Below are 19,100 nucleotides of genomic sequence, written 5' to 3'. Positions count from 1 at the left end.
TTTTCCCAGTTTTTTGGGGTAAAATTAGGGGCCTCGGCTTATATTCGGGTCGGCTTATACTCGAGTATATACGGTAAATACTTAATAGCTTTTGAGGCAGTCTAGCAAGTTAAGAATAAAGGCAGACTAGGGAAACTGCTATAAGGAAAGTAGGAACAAGGGTGGGTGGATTGGTTAGTTAGTGGTAGCAAAGTTTTGGGAATGTTTGCTTTTTCTTGTGGAATTCACGGTCGTAGGGAATTTGGGTATACAGTGGACACAAAAGTAGTGCCATTTGTATCAGTGGTGATTATGGGCAATAGGCGCTCAAGATAAGTAGTCAGCCTTAAATACCAGGCAAATGGATTTGCCAGTATTTGGAGCGCTGGGTTAGTGTTGCCACCAGAAGAGTGTTTAGAGGCGTATGATAGTAACTGTATGCAGAATTACCATAGTTAATTAAACCAAACATAGAGTATCACCAGATATATAAATATACCCGTAGTTGGGTTGTCCTTCCGTAGTATTATGATAACCAGCTATTTATTTAGTAAAATGACGTTGTAATTCATGCAGCAATTAACCTTACATTCTGAATGACTGCTAGAGGTCAGTATTCCGTTTTCAGACTAGTTGCAGATAAATTTGCAAAAAACGTGCGGTTAAATTATTCAAATTTTCACAAAAAATTCTCTATCCAGCCCTAGGGCTTTCGTGCTGACTGTTGAAATTTAAACGAAAGTTTCCCCGAATCATACAACTTTTAGTGTGAACTCATGCAAACATGAGTATATAATGGCTGAAACAAAAATTAACGAAATTGAAAAAGCTTGCGAACAGATTTAAAACTAAATTGTTCTGGAGTTGCAACGAACCGACAGTAACATAAATAGTAAAACTTGCGAACCGACTTAAATTAAATCGTTCGGGAGTTTGAAACAAAACCAACTTAACATAAACTATTAAAACCTTGAGAACAGACTTACACTAATCCTAAAAAAAAAAAAAAGTATACTATAAAAAAAAAAAAAAAGTATACGAAAGGAAGTATGCAAAATTGTACAAGCAATTGAGATAGACCTAAACATGATGATGCTGTGGGACAGCCACTGTGGCGCGACGATTAGGTCAGTATCTTACGATTTTTTGGAGTGTTTCTGGTTCTGTCTTCGGAGCTGCAGCCTGGAGGGCTGAAGAGTGCACAATTCTGTAAGCAGAGTGTGACGGCCGGGGGAACCACAGTGGAGAAACAGGTAAGTTTGCAAGATGGCGACCTGCATGTGACCCGGAAGTAGTCACATGCAAATCGCTAGAACAAGAACGATGTGGAACAAGGTAAGGAGTCCCTTTAAGTAGGGGAATTATGCCCCTCCCACAATTACAGGTAAAAGCCATAAAATATATATATACAAACACATGCAGGTACACATACACATTGACACACAAGTACACAAAAACAGGTATACATGAATACAGATACACATACAAAGGACACACACACATATATAGCCAGATACACACACTGACATAAACACAGACAGATACACACACACAGCTAGATATACAGCCAGATACACACTGACACAAACACTGATTACATCAGGTGCCACAGCCCACAGGGTTTGGAGGCTGGCAGGGGGCCCACAGGGAAGCTACTTTGGGCCCCCCAGGAGTAACTGCGCCCGGGGCAGCTGCCCCGCTTGCCCCTCTTTAAAGATGGCTCTGCTATCCTCTCACAACTGTCAGCGTTTTGGAAACATTTGTGTGACAAAAATCTGGACACCAGAGGAAGATTCTAGGATGTGAGGACTGTCCCAATGGATCCAGGATTGTTGGGTGGTATGATGATACTACACTTTAACACAGGGGTAAGCAACATTCGGCACTGCAGAGTGCCGAAGGTTGTTTATCTCTGCTCTAACATCAAAATTGCAATAGGAGAAGGCTGAGACATTGCAGTGCATGCAAGTTACCCGACACCTATAATAATATTATGGTACAGTGAAACTGTATTGGTGAAAATGCTTTCCGTTTCAAATCCGCAAGCACTGCATTACCTATAACCCAATTATTTATCAGGATTATTCACTAAAGTGAGAATTAAAGGTGAATTTAAAGTGCATTTCAAATGTAAGGTCAAAATAGCAAAACTGGAAATATTCTCTCAGTCTACTATGCTCTCCATTCAGCTAATCTAGCCTTACATTTGAAATTCACTTTGAAATTATCCTTTAGTAAATAACCTCCGTGAGAGTCTAGTAGAATACAACTTTATTTGGTTGTTGTTGTTGTTATTATTTATATAGCTCCATCAAATTATGCAGCGCTTTACAGTGGGTGGATGAACAGACATGTAGTTGTAACCAGACAAGTTGGACACACAGGAACAGAGACTATAATATAATTCACATTAAACTTTTCCTTATTCCAATGCTGGGACAGTCTCCTCAATGAGACCACATGGCACTGGATGCACCATGCACCGTGTTGGCCTATTTTGCATGCTATTGCCATCTGTCAAATAGATTCAATAATTGAATCTACTCCGATCAGAAGCCTCTAATGAATGCCTATCGGACAGCGAATAGCAGCATGGCAACTGAAAAATGGACACAGGGACATTTCTCTTAAATGGCACTATTTTCATTTGTTAGGCTACAAGGGCAGCGTCTGTGTCCTGAAATCACATAATTTAAATGATTTGATTTTGGTGTCTATACTGTCCCTTTAATAACCATGAGAATGGTGAGTAGTTTTAAACTTTTTCTTGTTTTGCCTTTCTTACAGAATTAGACAGTGCACAGTACTACGCTCAGCCCTGCTGTTTATTTACATTCTCTATTTTTTTATTTTAAATATACTCGTAGCTCAAAGGTTTGTTTTTTGTTCAAATCATTATAGTAAGAGATAATAAAAACACATTTAGTTAGAGAAATAGAACTGTATATTTCTGGAAATAAAATAATCAATTTGGAATAATAAAAACAATAGAAGTAACTGTCAGGATCCCGCGGGCGGCTGCGAGGGGAGGCTGCAGTCCGCTCGCGGCACTCACCCTCCAGCCGTCCGCGGTCCCCTTCCCGGCATACGCACGGCGGGCGGCATCCTCCCAGCCACGGACGCCGCCCGCGTCTTCCTCTCCGTCCCCCAGCGGCAGCATGCATGACGCTGTACGCTGGGAGACCGCCCAGTTTTATAAACGCCGGGGTCAGCCACCTGACCTGGCGTTAAAGGCACAGTGCCTCAATCACAGTGGGAGTTATAGATATCTCCCACGTGTGATTGTTAATTCTGATTGGAAATTATCCAATCAGAATTAATCTAGGGGTTTAAATACTTACCTTTCCTGTCTCTCTCTGCCCTGTTGTGGTCTTTGCTTTCTAGTATTGCTGTGCTACTTGTGGTTCTCTCTGATTACGTACTCTCTGGCTTGTTTATCCGACCTTGCGACTTTCTCCTACCCTTTGACCTCGGCTTGTCTCTCGTTATTCTGTCTTCTGGTTCCCCTTACTCGGCTTGTCTCCTGACTATTCTTTGTGTGCTTAGCCTGGCCACTCTAAGGTCCGGTACTGCACCTTTTCTGTGTGTGTGTGTGTGTGTGTGTGTGTTTGCGTGTTTTGGTTCCCAGAATCGTGACAGTAACAAACTGAACAAATCACATTGAGGCATAACAATTTACATTTCACCTAGACCTAGACTGAAGGAATATTGTTTTACCACATGACAGGAGGCTTCATAATTTGCATAACTTTCTTTACTGTAAACTTCAGCAGCAAAGGTCAATCATAAAGTGTAAACCAATCAGAATAAATGACACAAATATGTATCAGGCAGTATGATCCCGCTTCTCCCTCTTTCTTTGCTGCTTCATCTGCAACAGGTCAGAGTATTTGCTCTCTCTGTATATTTATACTGTTTGATCTTTGTTGTGGCTCTATTCTGCTTTATTTTCTACTTATTCTTACCTTCTATAGCTATCCTACCCTTTTATTGAGTGCCTGGTTCTTTATTTTATTTAAAGGGACACTACAGTCACCCAGACCACTTCAGCTCAATGAAGTGGTCTGGGTGCAATGTCCCTCAGGTTTTAACCCTTTACATGTAAACATAGCTGTTTCAGAGAAACTGCTATGTTTACATTAGGGGTTAAGCCAACCTCTAGTGGCTGTCTTCCTGACAGCTGCTAGAGGCGCATTTGCGACGCTGGATGCAATTTCGCATCCATCACAAAGAGCGTCCATAGGAAAGCATTGAAAAATGCTTTCCTATTGACATCTTGAATGCGCGCGCGGCAGTGGCCACGCATGCGCATTCCGCTGCACTCGGGAGCTGACGTCTGCGGAGGACGAGAGGTCACCAATGCCGAGGGCCACGTGCTTTATGGTATTCTATAGGGGTACCCCCCTTTACTAATGAAGACTTCCGGCGTTTTCCCATATTAAGGGTATCAACCCCTTGCATATAATAGCTGCTTGTTTCAACCGGCTGTGAGTGGTGAGTCCGAATAATAATTCATTAAAGGCACCCTTATGTGTATACCTCGTTAGTTCACACTATCTACTGTATCCAGGATTTAAGATGGAGGCACTTACTTCAATTATGTACTTTATGCCATTGTCACCGAATGATACCATTGACAACCTAAAGAGGGTGGTATACAGTGTATACAATGTAACTTTTCTGGTGCCTGTTTGTGCAGATTGTCTGGTACAGCTGTGAGAAGTCCATAATACAAGCTGCAGTAGCAGCATCAATGGAGAAGGCATTCTCCAAAAGATCTCACGCAACCTCCTCCTGAGGTCTCTTTACAAGCCATGGGCATGCCGCCTCCATGTGATGATGACATGGTAGGCTCTGATGTCTCCAACACTGAGGCACCAGCTGTGGTCAAATGCCACAGGAAAGGCAATACACCCTTGCCCACTAAGGACAAGAATACTACTACTACGGCTGAACACCCTAAATGATAAGCGGTGTCAGAACCACCACCGCCTGTGATATCCTCAGGGGAGGACGATGACTTCTGTGCTGCTGGCCTAGACATCTTGGACGCATAGCGGGTGGAAAGGGCTGGACCGAAATATGTTAAGGAAACATATATAGGGGGTCCCTGACGTCACGGAGACATTCAGGCTGCTCAAGAAAATGACGGGCTGTTCCTAAACCCCCAGGGATGCCAAATGTTGCAACGTCGTGGCTGAGCCAAGCATGGTTCCCGGACCTGTTCGAACTGTCCTATGACCATCCACTTCTTCATCCCACGGGGGAACCACATCCTCTCATCCTAAAGGACCGTCTAGAAATAGTGGCTTGGATTATTTCAGGGGATCTTGGAATGTCAACGGCCTATCGCAGGCTACTGTAGACCTATTGTGGGACTCATGAGCTCCCGGCACTAGACTCAGTTACCTTGCCTTGCTGCCTGGAACAAGTGGAATAGCTGGTGTGTGTGGAGAGGGATTACGATCCCTTTACGTCACCTCTACCAGTCGTACTGAATTTCCGGGCGCAACTATTCGCCTCAGGTAGTTCTTATCGTTTCTTTAACTTTTATCGTTCAGTTATTCCTGATGCACATATTCCAGTTCCCGGTTTGCTGGTAGGGCAGAACCTGCTCATCTGTCGACTTTTTCGTGGTATCCAATTATCACGTCCACCCGCTCCGATATATTCTCGGTTCTGGGACGTAGACATGGTCCTTCGATTCATGAGGGATTGGCTGGATAACCCGTTGTCTCTTTGCCAACTCACTGCAAAATGGACCCTTTTACTTGTATGGTCTCCTTTCGTCTGGTTTCGGACGTTCGGGCCTTTGATGTCGATGGCATCTCCTTCTCAACAGTAGGGGTTTCCTTTTCTATTTCGCATCGGACTAGACTGACTACTTTGTTTTTATTTTTTACCCGTGAATTTGCGTGGTTAAGATGTTGCTCCAATAAGTGGAGGTTACTTCTTCTCTGCACCGGGCTCCGTCTGGATGACTCATTTATTCGTATGTACACCCCCATAAACTGTTCTCTTCTGCGACCCTTGTAAGATGGGTGAGATGCTTTCGTGCTTCGGTGCACATTTGATCAGTGGCGCATCGTCATTGCAAGCCTTCTCGTCGGGCGCCTCGGCTGATATTATGCTTTGTGCCGATTGGTCGCAGGAAGAAACTTTGTGTCTTTTACTTTAGACCTACTTCTCATGCTTATTTTACTTTACTCCCTTAGCGTTAAAAATGCAAACGATGAAGCCTCCTGTCATGTGGTAAAATTCTAGATTATGCTTACGTAGTGTACCTATAATCTTAATTTTAGTAATGACAGGAGGCGAATATTTTCCCACCCATCTTGCCTCTGTCGCTAGTATGTGGTTGTGTCTTTTCCTTTGACATTCTGGGTTATATTCTACGAGTGGCTTAGTTATATAGTAAATATTATGCTTTGTGCCGATTGGTCGCAGGAAGAAACTTTTTGTGTCTTTTACTTTAGACCTACTTCTCATGCTTATTTTACTTTACTCCCTTAGCGTTAAAAATGCAAACGATGAAGCCTCCTGTCATGTGGTAAAATTCTAGATTATGCTTACGTAGTGTACCTATAATCTTAATTTTAGTAATGACAGGAGGCAAATATTTTCCCACCCATCTTGCCTCTGTCGCTAGTATGTGGTTGTGTCTTTTCCTTTGACATTCTGGGTTATATTCTACGAGTGGCTTAGTTATATAGTAAATATTGTGTCAATTTGTTTTATTTTTACAGTCGTTATATTTATATACATATTCAATGTATGTGTTTGTTACACTCGTCTTTCACTTGTTTTCTGTTCTTTTCAGCATGAACCATCCGTCTTCTGGCTGTTCGGAGTGGCTCAAGCATACTCTTCAATCTTTTGGGAAGAATCATGTTCTTTATCTTGGTTTTGACTTCAAGTGGTTCTGTTGACTGAACTGTTCTTCTCACACCAAAGAAAGAGGAAGAGGCGGGATCATACTGCCTGCTACATACTTGTGTCGTTTATTCTGATTGGTTTAAACTTTATGATTGATCTTTGCTGCTGAAGTTTACAGTAAAGAAAGTTATGCAAAATATTCGCCTCCTGTCATTACTAAAATTAAGTTTATAGGTACACTACGTGAGCATAATCTACAATTATGTATTCATAATCTACAATTATGTATTCAACTGGTTATGATAAGCATAGTCAAATATCAGCTATGCATTGCTATGCACTTCCTCTTTAAGATGAATAAGTCAGTACATGCCCTAATATTATATTATAGTGTGACAATACACTGTTCATTAAAATTTATTTTCAAATTATAATTTCCACACTCCTTGCCAGACTGCACTGGAAATTAAACTATTGATTAAGACATAGAAAATCATCTACAAATTCTGTTAAATTTGCGGCGCTTTGAATTATTTAAAATTTATACTAAAGATTTAGCAAATTACAACACAATCCGGTTCAGTCCAAATACAGTCAAGGCCCACATTGCAAATGTGGAGGATAAGCAAAAAGATTGTTCAATTTCTCCTCTTCAATGTATGCTTTCTTTACACTGACAGCCAAGTACAAAGGACAGATTTTAGAACAATAACTGGCAGTGAGCTAAGAGGTTGTAGTTACAGGATAAAAAGGTATGTATTTCTACATTACATTTTTCACATGTTATAAATATACGTATGTACAATATAGGGAATAAGTAAACAAAATATTTAAAATAATGGAAAGGAATTGTTCTCTTACAAGGCTGGCAAACCATCAAAGGTGTTATAATTCTACAATAACGGACTTTATATCCTTTAGCCATCCTTGACCTAGCGGGTACTTGTGGATCCCTGTGTAATTGAGCAAGCCATAGTAATTTTTGATCTTTTATATTGTAATTTTATTTATGTCTGCCAGTTTTCCCTCCCTACATTTTACATAACTGTTAGGACCAATATTCATCTATTGATATAGGTGGCATTAGAGTAATAGAATTTCATTTAACCTATTAACTACCAATAATACGTATACATGTTTTTTTTTTAATTTTCATTTGCTCTGCAAAACAAAATGTAATCCATCAGGCCTCACTTATCTTCATTTATACTCCAGGTACTCTCTCCAGGAAACTATTAAACCAATTTAATGTCTGAAAACTGGCTATAAATGACACCCTCCTTCCTAACAGTAAAGGAGACTTCAAAGTAAGTATGGGGAATGAATGAATGACATCTCTCATATCCTTATTAGTATTACATATATTGATGCAGATTGACATTTTGCTTTAAATGCCTTTTGGTGAGAAATATATGATTCAGCTGTATCTAATGTATGGGTGTTTTATGTTTAGATGCAGACATTATTTTTACATTCGATCACCATTTTAAATAAATTGTACTGGTAATAATGCCACCATGGCCCTTAGAAACCCCTGTAAGAAGAGTATTTGACAGTTTTTATTTATCATTGTGTATGAGAAGAAAAATAATAATTTTGCTTTTATACTAGCATTTCAGAATCTGTGTCAAATATTGCAAGATAAAGGGCACTGTATACTGTCTAAACCTTTTCGTTCCACAAATATTTCTATAAAGGTGAACAAATAAATAAAAAAATAATTAAAAGTGGGTACATTTACACATTTTGTGGTACAATTCAAAGCACTTTATAGCACAAACATTTTTATCACTTGGCATACTACGAATATTTATAGTTGAGGCTTTCCTATAAGACTTCTGACTGGTGTAGAAGTTCAATGAAATTCCAACACTATCGATGTGATTATTTCATGAGGATTTTACCTATTAAAGGGACACTATAGTCACCAGAATAGCTGGTATTTGTTCTGGTGAGTATAATCATTCCATCATTACTTTTTGCTGTAAACACTGTCTTTTCAGTGGAAATTCAGTGTTTACATTACATCCTAGTGATCCCTCCGCTGACCACACCTCAGATGTGTCAACTTTCTGTATCACACCTTCTGTATCAATCTTTCACAATATATAAAGTGCCATTACTGTACATCCATGTCCGTAGCAATGGACAAGGTGTGTTGTAGAAGAAAAATACCTTTAACAATCCAGAGATTATCATAAAATAAAGCAGAGAGGTGCAGTAAGGGTTATGTAACAGAGGATAATTAGGAAACATCCAAACCTAAGGTAAAGAGTAATAGCATTTCAACTCAAGAAAGGAGGGACCTGGAGCATAAGTCGAGGTGGGATGCACAACCATTTAGGATAAGTTGCCCTGAATTTATTTGACAATAGGTTATCACTCTCGTGGCTGTGGCAGGGAATATTGATAATACAGGAACACTGACCTCTCTACCACTTGTGCACATGTAATATCAGAAGGATGTATTTTATGAAAGTTATTAAATTAATTTTGTATATGCGTTAAGTTGGCGACTTTTGGCATGGGGTGCAAGAACAAATTAGACTTTTTTTTTAACCCTAAATTTACATATCTCTTACTAACAGAGAACATGCACAGTATGGGTTTTATAGATGGAGGCTGCTGGAGGTGTGAGTTGTGACATCTTATATACTTGCAACCTCTATCAGACCTTCACAGCACAACATATCATTCATGGAACTTTGTGCATGTCTAAGAGACTGTGATTTCCATTAATCCATAGTCCCCAATGACAGCCTGAGTGTGCTATGAAAGTCTAATTTCAGACTGCAGTAATTTATAAACTGCTCCAGGGCACCATATGTACTCAGTAGAGTCTGGCAATTTTGTCGACCAGCCACAAATACAGCAAACCACTTGGAAATACCCCTGTGGATTAATGCAGAGTACATTGAAATAACCGGCCACGGCACCAGTCTATGTCCAATGGGCTATGGGCTTGCAATGGCCCTGCACAATGCCTCACTCATGCAGTACTCTTCACACTGGTATCCAAATCCACCTCCTGCTATTTTAATCTGTGGAATAATAATGATTGGCTGCATCTCAACTCTTACCAACCCGTTCATCCTATTGGATCATGTGTAATTACCCTTTTGCACCATTAACAACTCTCCCATATCAAATGGTTATTCACTAAACTGTGATTTGCCAGGAATTCAAGTTTTATGCCACAACCACAGGTGACTCAGAATTTTCCAAAGCTGACTATTTTGGCTTGAATTTTCATTGATTCACATGTTGGTGAATAACCCTAATTTGTTCATTAGACACCAAAATGTAGGGTATTAAAAACCAACCTGCAAAATAGTGCAGTCCAAAACTACTTATTTTAATACAAATCTCCAATCCAGCTATATTTACAGTTTGGCTATTTTCAAAAATGTTAAATTCAGCTTTCATTTACAATTCAATGTTTTGCAAATAAACCTTATTGTTCTAGAAAAGAAAATTTTTCTTAATTAATGCTTCAATTCTAAGCTTTTTCATGTTAATAGAGTGTGGCATAGCTAGTACGTCATGTATGATGCTTACCTATATATTTACCAAGGTTTGTTATGTAGGACTATGTACATACCATTTAAAACAATAGGCAAACAAATGTGAACAAAGTATAGAAATTTACATTGTGATTTTTAATAAATTTGTGTCCTGCTTTTTTGCTTTCTCATGAATCAACCGCATCAACCGGTGTAAAATTGAATTGGACTCTTTTTCATGGACTGTCATATCACACTGTGCAGTTAGTTATGATCCAATTACCACAATCTGTAATAATGATAAATATATTAAATAACAATATTTTTAAATACACAACCAATGTAAATGTTATGGACATACTCTACGTACAATAGCATTGCACATCACATCACTCTTAGTCCTATGAGGGAAAAAAAAACAATATAGGGGAACAAGAATAGTAATTTGCAATCCATTTTATGGCGTGTTAACTATTTTCTTTAATTTTTCAACTATAAAACTAAATTGCAACCAGAAGGAGACAGAGTAAAGAGTCCCTTTTAACAGCTATTTTATAACTAGGATGTTTCCCAGTTTGTGCTCAGTGAAAACAGTTTCCTTATGGCAGTCATGGATATGAATTGTTTACATTTTATGAGTTCCCTTTCAAAGTAAATTAAAGCCCTCCTGACTTCCACAGTGGAAAATTTGATTGCAGAATGTAATAAAGGTTATAAGCAGTTCTATTGTTAATGTATGACATGAAGGCTGTGACATGTGGAATAGACTTGCGCTTTTAGTTTCAAACAAATTGCAATTCATCTGACTTCTGGTCGATCAGTGGGATGTCTATGTTCCATAACTCTGAAGCACTACATGGACGTATCGTGAAAAAAATCGACACAGACAATGGCATAACAGGGTTGTTTACTTTGTGATTCGGTGTTCCATCCATGGAGCCAAGAAAACAGATTATTGATGTTTAGTGCACAGCTAAATTAAATAAGTAAATCTAAAATAAAAAAATACAAACTCCGAGATCTGCCAGTCCGAACACTAGCATACGCAACCAAAAGCTCAAAAGTAGAACACTTTAAATTGTGATTATTGACTTAATGTGGACCGAATTTGAATGGTCAAATAGCATTCTATTTGGTCAACAAAATTCCGACTGGAATTAGCGTAATTAAAAAGGCACGAAAATTAAGCTATCACTGTACTGCAAAATATATATATATATACACACATAAATATTATGTATATATTTAGTAGTATAGTGATTGGCTAATTCCTGTGCATTTTTAATTACGCTAATTCCCTTACCCTTTTGGTTATCTTGGATCATTTTAATGGTATTGAATCAGCCAAACCAAATGTTTTTGGTATGTGCAAGTCTAATGTAAAAAATATTTTTATCATTTATTTTGCTATAACATATTCGGTCAAGCTTTACAAATTAAAAATGCAATGAAAGGGAGCAATTATATGATGAATCAATCTGATCAGAAAGAGGTTATCAGGACCCTGCTCAAAAACAATCTTAAAACCTTGTACAGTAGTAATATTATGGTTACTTGTGTTAGTAAAAGTCAGGCTGATTTACTTAGTTAAATTAGTATGATTATATGCATCAGATTCCAAGCATACTATATTGTTTATTGTACTAGCACAACCTCCAATCTTGCAGTGGAGAGCACTTTTTACACTAAAATTAGTCTAATTCAGAATTTGTGTTCAAATATTTTATGACAATGAATGAATCGGTCACTGGGTTGATTTGTGCAATTGAAGAATGTTATTATTTTAAGCAACACGTAAGCACATGCTCATTATCTTAACAAAGAAATATGAGTTCATGTCAAATTATAATATACCGGTATATCATATTTTTAGGCATTTTTTGAGTTATTTGTAAGTGATGCTAGGTTGCTTTTACTTGAGTTTGTACATTTAGAGCTATTCTCTAGAGTCTACATATGCACACAAGATGCAATTCTAAATGATGTCCAGGTATTATTTTCACAATGTGTAATACTCTCAAACAAAGCAAGGCTTACTATATACTGACACAAGTTCCAAATAAATCTTTTTCCTGTATTTGCAGATTATATTTAGTTACCTCCAGCAAGCCTAAGTAGTGTACCTTTTATTGCTGCAGTATAGTGACCTTTACTAATTAGTAAGCTATTACTTAAAGCAATGTCAATATTGAGACAGGCTACATATTTTAAAAATGGAAATTAGACTCCGCAATAGATGGTGAGTGTTGTTTACTTGGAGCTGGAAGAGGGCCTATCATTTGTGACCAGGCAGGAAATGGCAGTGATTGAAAGGAAGATTAATCGTGGGTAAATTCAGGGCAAACGTATGGTATGTCTTTTCTTTGGTAGTTTGTACACAGCGATGTATGATGCCAGCTCAGGTAACAAAGGACAGACTTTGGGGTGGGTGATTTAGGCCCAACTCAAAGATGCCATGAATGTAGCCAGCAAAAGTGGCCATGAAACTCCAGATGGTAACATTTAACTCACAAGTCCAGCAAAACCAGAAGTCTTTTAGAGCCAGTCACAAAACCAGATGATGACACAGAGAAGAATCTAGCCTGTGTGTCTAAAAATGAGTGGCTGCTCGATAAACTGTAACTCTGGGTGCAATGTCTATACGTACCTTCCCTCAATTTTCCAAGTAATTCACAAACTAAATCACAGACCCGCAACAAAGGAATAAATAACAGAAATAACTTTATTCTACTGAAGTGGTGCTGGCAACATTTCAGAGCCAAATATGATTTTGTCAAACCCAAAATAGACCCTCTCTATATAAATGTATTAGATAAATAATGTATTATGGTAAATTATCATTGTCTACAAGTAACTTTTTTTTATGGTGTAGTTACTTCGCACAGTGCTGGGCGCTGGTTCTGTGCAGTTTGCAAGATTATTGTGTTTTGCATATGGTCAGTATGTGTCTCTCTGTAAGTATTTATAATTTTACAGCTTTGTTGATAGCTTAAAGCTGATTTGTTCTAGGTATCTTTTTTTGTTTGTTGTCCTTTTAATAGAGATCAGACTGTTTGTAGTGTGTGAGTGCATAGTAGTTTTAAATACAGCAATAAATATCCCAATAATGTGTGTTTAAACTACAATAAATGTATTTATTTAGTTTGTGTAAATAAAATTATTTGGTCTTGTTTGGATTGATTTACTGAATTATATGGTGAGCTGTCAGTCAGTAGGTAATAAAGTCTACAAAGTTTTTCTTAATGTGTAGTCACCTCCCAATCAGATAACAAAATCCCTCTGGGTATAATACCTTTTGGATCATATGGAATTGGCTGCAATTAAAATATTAGCTCTATTCCTCATTTTTCTGGAAAAAAAAAAGCTAAAGTGAATTGTAGAGGGATATTTGCAAGCTCTCCTGAAACTTTGTTACAGAAAAAAATGCATATAACTGAGCATTTCACCTTGGTAGGTCATTAAATCTGTCTTGAAGGTAAACTTTCACTTTAACTCATGTTACTTCAAGGTAGGAATTGTACACTTGGTAGTTCATGTTTCAGTAAAATTCATGCACAGAACTCAGATCACTAGCACCGATTAATATTAATTCTCTACTCAAATTTCCTTCACTAAATACCTGATCACTTGCGTGCAGAGTACTTTCCTTAAAGGGAGAGTTACACTATGAGGATGAATTTCTTCATATTATTTACTACTTTAAAGCAGCTCTGTCACTTTATGGGATATTGCAATGCTTGGGATGTTCAGTTAACTCACCTGATGCTGTGTCCTGCGGGAAACGTCATCTTAGATCTTCAGCTTTAAGCGGATTTGTCAATTTCTTGGGTTTTTGCATATTTTGTAAGTATCCCTGAAATGCATGGATCCAGTCCCCACAGGGTGCCGGGGAGGTGGGTATTACCTCCAACTGTCCGTTGCGGCCGCTGCCATCTTCACGTTGCAGGTTCCCTTCAGCTCCTAATGTTTTAACTGCCAGGAGCCATGTCATTACTGTACTCTTGCAAATGTACGGGAGTATAACACTGGGGTCTATGAGGGGTTCTGTGAGATCCTGGGATGCTCCATAGATAAAGCCTGAATCCTAAAGCTATTATTTGTGACCGCTACGGAAATGCCCAAACGCAGACAGAAGAACTACTAGTTTTGTTATCCTCAGGCTTTACCATAAGATAAAGTAGTCCCTGCTTTGTCTTATGGTATCTCTAGATGTCATTGGAATTTCAGTGAAATTCCAACACAGTCTTAATCAGTGTTTCATAAAGATTATATCTTTATAAAATACTAAACAGTGACAGATCTGTTTTATTGTTTCACTTAATTAGAGGAACCATGCAGCCTCACTTTGCCTTGGCCATGTTGGATCTCATGTACATGGAAGTAAATGCAAGTGTCAGGTGAGCTATACTCTTGTAGAGCTCATTGTTACTCTCACAATTATTACATTTATTGCTGTGTAGCATTAGGTAGGTCCTCCTGCCAATATAATGGCTAGCACTCCATTCATTGGTCGTTTTTTTTTTTTTTTTTAAGTTAGACAAGGGGCCTAGTAAATATTTCCAGATATGTTGATGTCATAGTCATAGGAAAGCATATTAGAATGGTAAAAGGGAGAGAATAGGAGCTTTCAAGCAATTGCAAACCCCACCTTACATTAAAATATTGCCAAGTTTAATTACATCTGCAGGACTTAAAATGTAAAGTCCTAGGCTACTAGCTAGGCCTTGAACGTTACTTGTGACTGGAAGCCTGGAAGGACAATGGCAAATGCACCAGGAATAAATTCTACTCACCAGGGCTATTTTATTCACCAGTGAAAGAGCTACCCACCTTTTGAGTTCCATCTGTTCATGGAAAGGATTGTTAAACATCTAAAATCGCATGGATTTCAAGATCAGAGACAACATAGGTTTACTTCAGGACGTATTTATTCTTTATATATTGGCATTTTTGCTGAGATATGGCCAAAGCAACATTCAATGTTCAACAGATGTTACATTAAACAGGTAGTATATAATGACATGGGATATGGTACATATTGTTTTTACAGTACATTTATCATTTATCATCATATTGAGCTTTTGGCTTGTGAGGATAGCCTATAGAACAATCAGCAGAAATTTTTATTTCTGCCATTTTCCGCCTCTGCCAAGTTTTGAGTCAGTGTAACATGAGAGGACAGATAAAAGTGAGATAGTATAGTAAAGGAAAACTAAAGAGAAAAGAGTGTTCGATATCTGAGATGACCAAGTCTAGGATCGTATTTATCATTTGCAGTGCTTCATCTGAAGCTTTCATCCTATACCATAGCCTTAACCAGAAACCCTCCTGATAGAGGCACCGCTGCCACTCATAGGGGTTCTGGAGCATCTGTGTTTGTGAGGATGTTTCCCTGACGTTCATGTTGTGAGTTTAAGGTGAGGGTGCCGCCTCGCGTCACCAGATCGGGCCCCCAGCCCTCTGTAGGATCTGTGAGCTTAAGTCCATAATTTTATGCCAGAAATCCGCCACCTTGTGCATTCCCACCACATATGTATATATGTGTCCTTTCCGCCGCATAGGTGCCAAAAATCATCAGAGGGGTTCAGTTTCATCTGATTCTGTTTTCCCGGGGTCGTGTACCATCTGAATAGTGTTTTGTATGATTGCTCTTGGAGTGTTACACAAATTGTTGTTTTTGTACACGCCTCCTAGATGTCTTGCCAATTTGTTTCCTCCAACACCTCCCCCAGGTCGGCCTCCCATAAGTCTATATAGCGTAGTGCCCCTTCTTTGTCGGTAGCTGTACTAAGATGGTTGTAAAGTTCCGAATTTGTAAATAGCTAAAGTAATCGCGCGTTTTGAGTGTGGATAGGATGTTCATATGTTCATATGTGACTATTTTTTGATTGACATATAGGTGAACATATCTTTGTAATCCCGTAGTCTCTATCCCCCCCATAGTCTCTAGCCCTCATTCTTGGCGGGAAAGCCCTGTTCCTAAATACTGGGGTCATTTGGGGACGCGGGGAGTATTTGTCTTGTTTGGTCCCATATTTGTATGGAGTTGAGGATAGCTGGATTAGTGGTTCTCAGGATAGCTCGTTGGGTCTTGGGTACCCATATGTAAAACTGGGGAAGATACATTACTGTCATAAGAGATTCGAGATCTACCCAGCGTCTCTTGTTGGGGGGAGGGTGCCACTGTATAATCTGGGTTAGTTGTGCCGCTAGGTAATTGGTGAAGGTTAGGCAGTCCCAAGCCCCCTCTCAGTTTTAGGTGGTATAAGATGCTGTGTGCCAATCTTTTGCCATATGAATGTATCTATTGCCCTTTGTATGCCTGCTAGGTCACCCCGGGTAACTCTCACCGGTAGTGATTGAAATAGAAACAATAATCACGGTAGGATGTTCATTTTAATTGAATGTATGCGTCCCAACCAGGAGATAGGTCTTTCTGTCTATTGGTCTAACTCTCTGGAGAGGGTTTGGAACAGGGGGGTATACTTGCGGGTAACTAGTGATATGGGGTGCGTTGTTAGATGAATGCCCAAATACATGAATTCTTCCATATTTATTTTTAGGTGATGCCGGCTGCGGATGAGTACCTTGTCCGGGGTTGTTAAATAAAAGGGCATAGCCACTGATTTAGTGAAAATGACTTTGTAGCTCGCTAGATATCCAAAACAGTCCAGCAAAAACGTTCAATGACGCAGGGATTCTATTGGGTTCTGGAGGGTTAGGAGGACATCATCGGCGTATGCTGTCACTGTGAATGGTTTTCCCATCATCTCTACGCCCTGAATGTTTGGGTGCTGTCTGACAGCTTATAAGAGTGGTTCCAGTGTCAGGGCGAACAGTAGTGGGGATAAGGGGCACCCCGTCTGATTCCGTTGCCTAGTGAGAATGGTGTTTTCTTTGCTCCTGTTATGAGTGTCTACCCTCGTATGTCCATGTATAGAGCCTTTATTGCTATAACAAAGGGTTCAGGGCAGTGGCGTACACATGACCCATGGGGCCCCGGTGCGAAAATTGATCCGTGGGCCCCCTCAACCCCCCGCGCTTACTCTGGCGGACCGGGGCCACAACACATTGCGGCGGGCACCTGGTCGCAGGGGTTGCAGGGCTGCGAACCCTGCGACCGCGGTATGTACGCCAGTGCATACAGATGCACACACACTTAAAGGACCACTACAGACACCCAGATCACATCAGCTCAATGAAGTGGTCTGGGTGTCAGGTCCCTCTAGTTTTAACCCTGCATCTGAAAACATAGCAGTTTCAGAGAAACTGCTATGTTTCACTGAGGGTTAATCCAGCCTCTAGTGGCTGTCTCACTGACAGCCGCTAGAGGCGCTTCCGCGATTCTAAGACACTGAACGTCCATAGAAAAGCATTGAGTAATGCTTTCCTATGGGCGGTTTGAATGCATATTCGGAGCTGAGAGGCGGAGGGATCCCCTGCGCCAAGGGAGTCCGGCGCTGGAGAAAGGTAAGTGCTGAAGACACACACACACACACACACACTCTCACGAACAGACGCATACACGCTAGCTAACAGACACACACATTTACTGACAGAGACACACTCAGCGACAGACATACATACACACTTACAAAACATACACTCTCACTGACAACAACACACTCACTAACAGACATCAAACAGACTCACTAACACACACACACACACTCAGTAACAGACACACACAGTAACACAATCACTGACACTCACTAGCAGACACACACTCACTCACTGACACTAGCAGACACACACACAAACACACTCAGTAACAGACACACACAGTAACACACTCACTGACACTCACTAGCAGACACACACTCACTCACTGACACTAGCAGACACACACACACAAACACACTCAGTAACAGACACACACAGTAACACACTCACTGACACTCACTAGCAGACACAAACACTCTAACTCACACACTAACACTCACACTTACACACTTACACACACACACACACACTCACACACACTAACATTTTTTTTTTTTATTTAATCCCCCCAGCCTCCTTACCTTTTGGAGTGCTGAGGAGATTCCCTGGGGTCCAGTGGTGCTGCTGGGCTCCTGGGGGGGCCGGTCACCCGGCGGGCAGGCAGTCAGGCTGGCGGGCGCGCGAGGGAGCACTCTCCCCTGAGTGCTTCCTCTTCAGCTCCCTCGCGCGCCGCGTACTGATACCGGCGCCGGAAGATGACGTCATCTTCCGGCACCGGTATCAGTGCGGTGCGCGAGGGAGCTGAAGAGGAAGCACTCAGGGGAGAGTGCTCCCTCGCGCGCCCGCAGGACCGGCCAGCCGGGTGACAGCAGGGCCAGCCTCGGGGGGCCCGGAGGTGGCCGGCTCCTGGGCCCCCCAGGAGAAGAAGCTGGCCCAGTGGCTACATACCGGGTCGCAGGGGCGGCCGGGCCCCCTGGTGGGCCGGGCCCGGTCGCAGCCGCGACCCCTGCGACCCTGGTATGTACGCCACTGGTTCAGGGAACCCCTGAAAGTGGAGTAGGTTGAATAGGTACAGCCAGAGCACCCTGTCAAATGCCTTCTCTGCGTCTGAGAGCGCCAGAGAAGGCATCCTGGATTCCGCCATGTACCACATTAGGTCCACTTCCTGTTAGGTATTTTCTTACAGCTGTCGCCCTGGTATAAATCCAAAAAATGTGGATGGTGAGAGCACTCTATAACACTTTACCCTTATTACACATGTAAAAATCTCTCTTGTAGACCCAAAAACAAGGATAGGAA

General features: G+C 40.5%; 1 protein-coding gene across 2 annotated transcripts in view; it reads left to right on the top strand.

The window, feature by feature from the left end:
* The window catches only part of GAL3ST1 (galactose-3-O-sulfotransferase 1), a 48,230-nt gene that overhangs the window by 9,447 nt on the left and 19,683 nt on the right, over window positions 1-19,100 (top strand). For both annotated transcript variants that reach the window (XM_063454770.1, XM_063454771.1), the window contains exon 2: window positions 8,071-8,162. The gene's annotated coding sequence lies outside the window, so the exon portion shown is untranslated. The remainder of the gene's footprint in view (window positions 1-8,070; window positions 8,163-19,100) is intronic.

This window comes from Pelobates fuscus, chromosome 5, assembly GCF_036172605.1.
Source record: "Pelobates fuscus isolate aPelFus1 chromosome 5, aPelFus1.pri, whole genome shotgun sequence".
NCBI classification, from domain to species: Eukaryota; Metazoa; Chordata; class Amphibia; order Anura; family Pelobatidae; genus Pelobates; species Pelobates fuscus.
Note: the sequence above shows the minus strand (reverse complement) of the source record. Positions and strands in the feature narration are given on the sequence as shown.